We start from the raw sequence: 8,385 nt of genomic DNA on the forward strand, positions 1-8,385 counted from the left end.
AAGGTTTCCAGAAGTTGTATTGGAACCTGGACATTAGCCCTTAGAGATCCACTTCACCAGAAGCAAGAAACTGCAAGTGGCATAGGATGGAGCTGAAGTTTGATTGCTGACGGCACAGGGGTTAACTGAAGTTCATGGCTACAGAGCAGACCCTCAGAGGCGAGGAAATAACCCTCATGTCTGAACTGCCTGCAACACTGACCAGACACTTCTATTATGATACGGAATCTGTGAGAAATTTCCTATACCTTATATAGACAGTTGTTCATACCTGCCTGGTGGTAAACCAGTTGCAGGAGTAGGCCTGGTATGGGCGAATCAGGGCACAGTCCCTGACTCTCAGTACACACTGGGCCAGCATGCAGAGATGGCTGGAGTTCTGATTCCACTACAGTTTATTGCAAGTCACTTCCTTAACAGCCTAGTTGTCTGTTCCAATTCCACCTACATGACACATTTTTAGCATAATTAGCTGAATGGAAAAAGTGTGACATGAAAAGGGCTCATGGCAAGGAAATTATGCACATTGAGTTAATAGAGGTTTAATGCAAGAAGCACACCTAACAATGACCTGGGAAAGGTCATTCTAAGGAGCAGGATCCTGTTGCACTAGGAAATAATCCAGCTGACCAATTGTACAGGCAACTGGCCCTGCAGACTCCGACTGATGCTGCCAGCCTGATTCTTTACTGGACAAGCTGGTGTCAACTTCCCTTGCAAATATGGCAAAGTTGACTAGAGGGTGCACAGATCGTGCTTGGTGGCAGCTTGTTTTAAACTGGTCATCAGAGTCGACCTCCAGGATTCCTTATCTTTCCTACACAATGTCTTGATGATGTTGCAAAGTCAAACCCATTCAGTCTTTGCTTTTTCTCTTGACAATTGTGTCTTTTTACCATCAGATGAGAGAAAATTAACACCAAGTGTCATATAATTACATTGCTAATAGTGTTGTCAGTTGCGTAATTGTTACTAATAACTTTATAATTAAGTGTTAGACTAACTATTAGTTTAAGAATGAGACATTAATCATGCAATTTGAAATACTAATGTGTTGCGTTTGAAGTTTATCTTGTCTGATGTAATGAGAAATTCTCAAAGTAGCCTCCTTATTCCACCAGTGAAGACCTATGGTAATATAAACATTAAGTATACATTTTTTCACATTTTCAGATGTTTATGTTAATAGATTTTACAAGTGGTTTTGAAGCAGCTTGGCTTTGAGCTGTGATAGAGTGAAACAACTTTTCATGCAGTTCCCACAGTTTTCCGGACAGGGTGATAGTTCCGTAATTTGTCACTGTGGTCATGAATTCTCATAGGCCTTGAGGAAATGTGAATGTGAGATGTGTGAATGGGTAGGGAACAACCTCTCTAAGTAAAAGGACAATGGGTCATAAGTTTATGACCAGGAAAGCAACACACCCTAACAGTCAAGAAGCCATGTGGAAGCATTGAGTGTTCGCCAACATAAGAGGGGAATGAGGTTACTTTGGTGTAGTCATGACCTCCTCTTATTCCCCTAATATTGCTTGCTTGACAAAAACACATGGATTGTGGATGTGACAAAGAAACAGTACACTAGGAAGGAGGGTCCTAAGAGTGGACCAAAAGTCAGACTAACATCATTTGATCATGATTGGATGACGCAGTTTGGGTGTGAAACCTGTGAGCCCCTGATTTGATGAGCAGATCACCAGAGGGGTCTTGTAGGATGATACCATTCTGAGTTTCATCAATAAAAGACCAGTCAAATGAGGAAGAAAGTGTGCTTCTCCCGAGGTCACCACGACAACGGCCAGGTGATTGATACACCTACTTCTCTTTCAGGGAAAGTAGAGACAAAGACATCGCAGACCAGCCGGTTGACCAGAGGACAGCACCCACTTGTGTGACGGTACCTCAGGCAGAAGACATCAGTCGGTTCCTACACTGCAGTTCCTGACCGACTCTGCGGCTCCACAGATCAAGCAAGCTGAAAAACCGATCTGCTTTCTCTTTCTAAGTAAATTTCTTCTTTTGGTTTCCTTAGCAGGTTATTTGAATTCCTGTGCAGAGACACCTGAGAGGAAAGACTTATCTGAGCCTTTTTAAGGTGGGTGGGCGGGTGGACAGAAATAGCACATTCACATAAGCCCATAGTATAAATTGCATTGGGCATTAATTAACTTAGGTTCAAAGCAAACCTTGCCACATATCACTAAAGTTCACTGAGGGATTGTAAAGATCCAAACCTTAACCTATTGTTTCCACAAGGGAAGGTAGAATTAGATAAGAAAATGGCATAGACATAGACTGAGTGTAGGTCCACACTTACAGTGGCATATAGAATACAGACACTGCATGCCCACCCTCCCCTGCATGGGTATACATAGCAGTGTAGACACTGAGGCACTGCTTTGGTGAATAGAGTAGAGATATGCCAAAATCCTAAGGTGCCACCCACATCTACATGGCTACACTTAGCAGTGAAGTGTCCTGCTGCCTCCCCGCTGCAGGAGCCTTTCCCTGCTGCTGGAGCCTTTCCCCACTGCTGGAGCCTTTCACTGCAGCATGTAGCTGCATGTATCCTACATGCCACTGCAAGTTTGCACAAGGCCTAATTAGCCATTCTATCATTGGTGCATGTTAACTTTGTGATTTAATTATTGAGTGTGCTCATGGGCTGACGCTAGGGGCCCATTATTGGGAGGGCAAGTGGGTATTCTGGGGGCCCTGGATGTCAGTATTTAAAAAATAAACAACCTCCCAGGTGTCCATGGACTAGTTGGACCCTTGGAAAATCTTGGATTGTAAGAGTTTTTAAAAAGTCAGTATTTTGCTGTGATTTATAATTTATATAAAGGATGCACATAATGTCTGCCTTTTGGCCTTTCTGACAATAATTTGGGGCCTTCTGAGATCGTTTGGGGGGTGGGCATATTTCCCCTTTTCCACTCCTCAGTGGAGCTCCAGGTCTCTACTCACGCAATGATTTGACCAATTGCTGTTGTCAAATTGTTCTCTTTTTAGTTAACCAGTTCTAATTTGTATAATTAATGCCTTGATTGGACTAACTTGATTTATATTGTAACTTCTATCTATGGTAATTTTCATATTGTTTAGTACTTCAGGGAAGTATAAGAAATTAGCTAACCTTCTAGTTGTTTATGTTCTCAAATACGTTATCAAACCACCCCAAATTGGATTTTTCTGTTCAAATGGTGATAAGGCAAAAACCACTTTAGTTAAAGGAATTTTAATGAAATATTAATAAAGCATTTGACTCAAGTTGCAAAAACCCTATTATTACAAATTGTCATTGTTGACAGGCTACTGTATCAGTCATTAGGAGAGACATCCTTTCAAGGTGCGTAAAGGTGTCTTTGATCAGTGTACCTGTGACCCCTCTCTCTAAGATAAACAGTTTGGTAAAGAGTTAATAAGTTCCAAGCTGAAAGTTGGTCAGTGAGTGAGAAAAGAAGAAGTTGCTTTCTGATCACTGTGTTCCTAAAGCTCACTCTGTGAGGAAGTGAAACTCCCTGGTGAGAGTGCCGAAAGAGGGAAGAGGGGGCAGGGGCACACACTTCAATCAAACCAGACACAGAAGTCTGGAATAGAAGATTCCCTAAGAGTTTGATAAAGTTGTGGAGGTGAAAAACTTCCCTTTGTATTTTTTGCATTCGCCTGCAGGAAAGCTATTGTTTCAGGTTACGGAGAAGCTGAAATTTCTCCCTCCCGCCCCCTTCCTCAGAGGAAGACCTGTCGCCTGAAGCCACACCAGAAGAAGGCCTGTGGTTACCACACCTGGAAGAATCAAACAGTGAGTGAAGTTTTTCAGTTGTCCTTCCACCTAGTGTCCTACATCCAACACCACATTGTGATAAAGTGAATTAATTCCAGTCCCTAAAGGTGAGTCCACCAATTCATATGGAACATGAAGCCGAGGTAACTTCCTCTCTTCTAGGCCATCTAACTAGGGAGATGAGTGGGGAGAGAGGTTGGCAAGTCACAATGGGAAAGACAAGATTTCAATCAGTTTGCAAGAGACCCTCAGCTGAATCCTGAAAGATGCATTGGCAGGCATTGTATCCTAGGAAGATAGGTCCTAGTATATTGCTTATGGTTCCACCCTACTGAACAGAGAGTTGGAGAATTTGTCAAAGGAAAGAGACATGCTAAACTCTGAGAAGTAAAAAGCTCGAGGCCTAGCAAAAGATGTGGGCAGCCTATAGGTAGAAATAGATAAAGTGGCCAAGACTCTCAGAGGGATAAATGAAGGTTAGATAGTCAAACTGTGGAATGCAGAAGAGTGGGTGATGAAAATCATGAGTTGTTTTCAGAAAGAGTTACTCTTAAGTGGAGGTTAGGAAGATTCTTGGCAGCACCTAGACTCCCCAGTGCCCCAGAGGTTCCTGAGGTAGAGAGAACTCTTCCTGAGGATGGTCGCCCTGGACCTTAAGGTCTGGATAAATAAGAATCAAAGAAGCTAAATAGACTTTGAGAATCTTGCACCCATACGAAGGGAGCTCGACTTCATGAGCATATTACTATAGTTAAAACTTCCCTAGCAAATGTTGAAGGAGTTTCAGAAAAGGATACAATGAGGTTTCCAAAGAGGACTTTAACTACAAACCCCAGAGTCTTGTTGGAAACGTTATCCCCAGACATCAACCAGAATTTTGAAAAATTATGCCTTGAGCTCATCACTTATTATGCACAGGTGATGAGCTCCACCACTTTGGTTTACAAGCCTAGGTTGCATAAGGATGACACCCCCAAGTCCTTTTATCCAGTGATGAGATAGGTTTGCTTCAAATCTAGTGGTGCTGTGGGTCTGGACCAGCACTCCCATCTGAGAAAATTTTATATCTGGTATAGTTACCAGCCTATATCAGAGAAAGAATAGAGTAGATTATAGAGCCAGATAAAACCACCATGAGGCAAATTGTCATGCTAGCCCAGAAGGTGTGGGTGACAAAAGGCATGTCCCAGCGAGGCAGAGAAAAGACCTCTGATTTGCCAAAAAGGACAGAGGCCATGGAGTGAACAGGCTTGTTTTAATCCCTTTTAGCAATTGCTTTCACTGGGTTGAGACCCTGAGGATATCCTTTCCTGAAAATTCAGTCCAGGGCCGTTACCTCCTGGTGACCAGTTTCACCCTACAGAGATATGTCTCTCTGCTCACAGTGAAATTGGCCATCTAATTGTTGTTTTTGAGCTCAACATTCCTATGATTGGGGTGTTGCCAGAAGCGATGTTACAGGGTAGAAACCTGGGAGAGACAGTGCAGAAGTACCCCTCCATGATCCCATTCCTCTGAAACCCCTTTGGGAAGATACTACCATAAAGTAACTAGTAGTGATGTGGGGAGGGATGGCATGATGCTTTCAGGAAAATATTTCTTAGTCAACCACCCAACACACACACACACACCTGAAAATCAATGCAATGCAAAAAGACCTCAGTCACCCATCCTTGGCCTTTGAACAATAAGTAGAGGGAAAGGTACAATTGGCATATGCTGTAGAGCAGGGGTGGCCAGCCTGTGGCTCTGGAGCCACATGCAGCTCTTCAGAAGTTAATATGCGGCTCCTTGTATAGGAACCGACTCCGGGGCTGGAGCTACAGGTGCCAACTTTCCAATGTGCCGGGGGGTGCTCACTGCTCAACTCCTGGCTCTGCCACAGGCCCTGCCCCCATTCTACCCCTTCCCTCCCCCTCCCCTGAGCCTGCCGTGCCCTCACTCCTGCTCCTCCCCCCCCCCCCAGCCTCCTGCACTCCATGAAACAGCTGATCGGGAGGTGCAGGGAGGGAGGGGGAGGCACTGATCGGCGGGGCTGCCGGTGGATCGAAGGCACTGGGACCGGGGTGGGGGAGCTTGTGGGGGGCTGCTGACATGTTACTGTAGCTCTTTGGCAATGTACATTGTTAAATTCTGGCTCCTTCTCAGGCTCAGGTTGGCCACCCTTGCTCTAGAGAATGATTGGCAGAGGGAAGAATTGACATAGGTATCGACAGAATTCTGTGAAATCTCTTCAAAGGACTCTTGTGACTGGAGAAACTAGCCTACAGGAAATTAAGATCTCCAAAGAACCAGGAGCTGTTTTCATAAGGCAGTATAGAATACATTGGCCATTTATGAGTGTATGCAAAAGACATTAGATACACCCATATATTGTTTTCCTTTCTAAGAGTATAATTCCTCCTTTAATAGCCCAGTCTGGCCTATTGTAAAGCCCAGTGGGACCTGGTAGACTCTAGACAGCTTAATAAATGAGTACCATTATCCCAGTGACCAATGGGGTACACAGATCAGAGGAAAGCTCTCGTGTCCGAGACAAAAATCTTCTCTGCTCTGGATATAGCAAATGAGTTTTGGACGCTAAAAACAGATTCAGGTGATCAACATAAATTGGCCTTTTCATTCAATCACCAAGAGTTCACCTGGAAAAGGTGCATCTTCGGATACTTTAATGCCCCTGCAGAATATACAGTAACTCCTCGCTTAACATTGTAGTTATGTTCCTGCAAAAAGCTACTTTAAGCGAAACGATGTCAAGCAAATCCAATTTCCCCATAATAATTAATGTAAATGGGGAGATTAGGTTCCAGGGACATTTTTTTTGTCAGACAAAAGCCATTATATACATATACCGTATAAGTTTTAAATAAATTTAAACCAACTACTTAATACTGTACTCACCAATGATGATTATGAAGCTTGGTTGAGGCGGGGCATAGTGGGGTCAGGGCACGGGGGCTTGCCCCACTCCACCCATCCAGCGTGCCTGCTGGGGGCAGGGTCGGGGGCTTGCCCGCTCCACAGCTGGAATGCTGGGTGGGTGGAATGGGACAAGCTCCCACTCCCCGACCCTGCTCCCCAGCTGGAATGCCAGGTGGGGAGAATGGGGCAAGCTCCTGCCCCCCAACCCCACTCCCCAGCAGGAGTGCTGGGCGGGCGGCGTGGGGTGAGCCAAACAACCTTATAATGGAACGTTGCACGACTTTAAACAAGTATGTTCTCTAATAGCTCTAATAATGAAACAATGTGAACCGGGATGACTTTAAGTGAGGAATTACTGTAACTTGCTTCTGCACAAAGCTGTGCCATGTGATATATGTGGATGGCAGGCTGATCAGGACCCTTTCCTGGGAAAAACATTGCAAAGAAAGAAGATACATGTTGTTTCAGGACAGAGTGGAGCTAAGATTTTGTTGCCTAGAGGGCATTGATGCAGGAAAAGGGTGTGATACCTAAGAATAAAGTCCGGAAGAGATAGGCCACAAGTCAACAGGGTACAGACAATTCAGGAAACAAAATCCCCAGCAACTTTCATAGAATTAAAGATTTTTGGGCATCTGTAATTATTCTAGGCAGTTGATTAGTGAGTACTCGGAAATTGTTCAGTCTCTTCTTAGCCTGTTCCAGAAAGATACAGAGATTCTCAAACTGTGGTCTGTGGACCACCAGTGGTCTGCAAGCTCCATTCAGATGGTCCGCGGATAGTTCCCTCTAAGGTATGTGCCTGGGCAGCTGCACACAAGACAATGAAGGGCCACCCACCTAATTAGTGGAGCCGTGCAGGCATGGCTCCACTAATTAGGTGCCTGGACCCTGGAGAAGATGCACATATAAGGTGAGGTGGTGGCCTGGGGGGGAATAGAGGGTAGGTGGGAGGGGACAGTGAAGTGATAAGAGGGGATGGGGGGAATTTGAGATGTGCAGGGCTACGGTGGCCAGAGAAAGAGGAGACTTTCCCCAGCTCCAGGGCTGCAGCTGCAGGGAGAGATGGCCCTCCTTCCTACCCTCAGATCTGTGGCGGGGGAGAGAACCTCCTCCTTCCAGCCGCAGCTCAGGGGCTGCTGCGGTGGGGGAGAGAGGGAGAGACACCCCGCCTCCTTCCCAGCCCCAGGGCTGCCATGGTGGGTTAGAAAGGTAAGACTAATGATATTAAAATATCATATTAATATTAAAATGTCATTAATATATTAAAATATATTAATATTTGGAAAGATCATTAAGTGATCAGCAATTTTCAAGTGGTCCGTGAAAACAAATGTTTGAGAACCACTGAGATACACACTTGGGGATGAGAACAGGAAGAAGCAGTTGAAGGAGTTCAAGAAGAGGATATCCCAGGCTCCACGCCTAGCTTATCCCAAGAGAGAGGAAACATTGAAGTGGGTCCCACTGACTAGTGTGGCAGCGCTGTACTGCATCAAAAGCATGATATTGATGACAGAGTGACAGTTAAAGCCAGGAAAAACTTCAGTGGAGTAAGAGGAAGTAATCAGATCCTGAGGTGGCGTTGCTTGCTACTGTTTGTGCTGTCCAAAATTTTCAGGAACACGTTGGTGGAGAAAGAGTTGTGTTAGCAACTTTCTACCAGTCAACTAGATTTC

Source organism: Mauremys mutica, chromosome 8 (genome assembly GCF_020497125.1).
Source record: "Mauremys mutica isolate MM-2020 ecotype Southern chromosome 8, ASM2049712v1, whole genome shotgun sequence".
Lineage (NCBI taxonomy): Eukaryota > Metazoa > Chordata > Testudines > Geoemydidae > Mauremys > Mauremys mutica.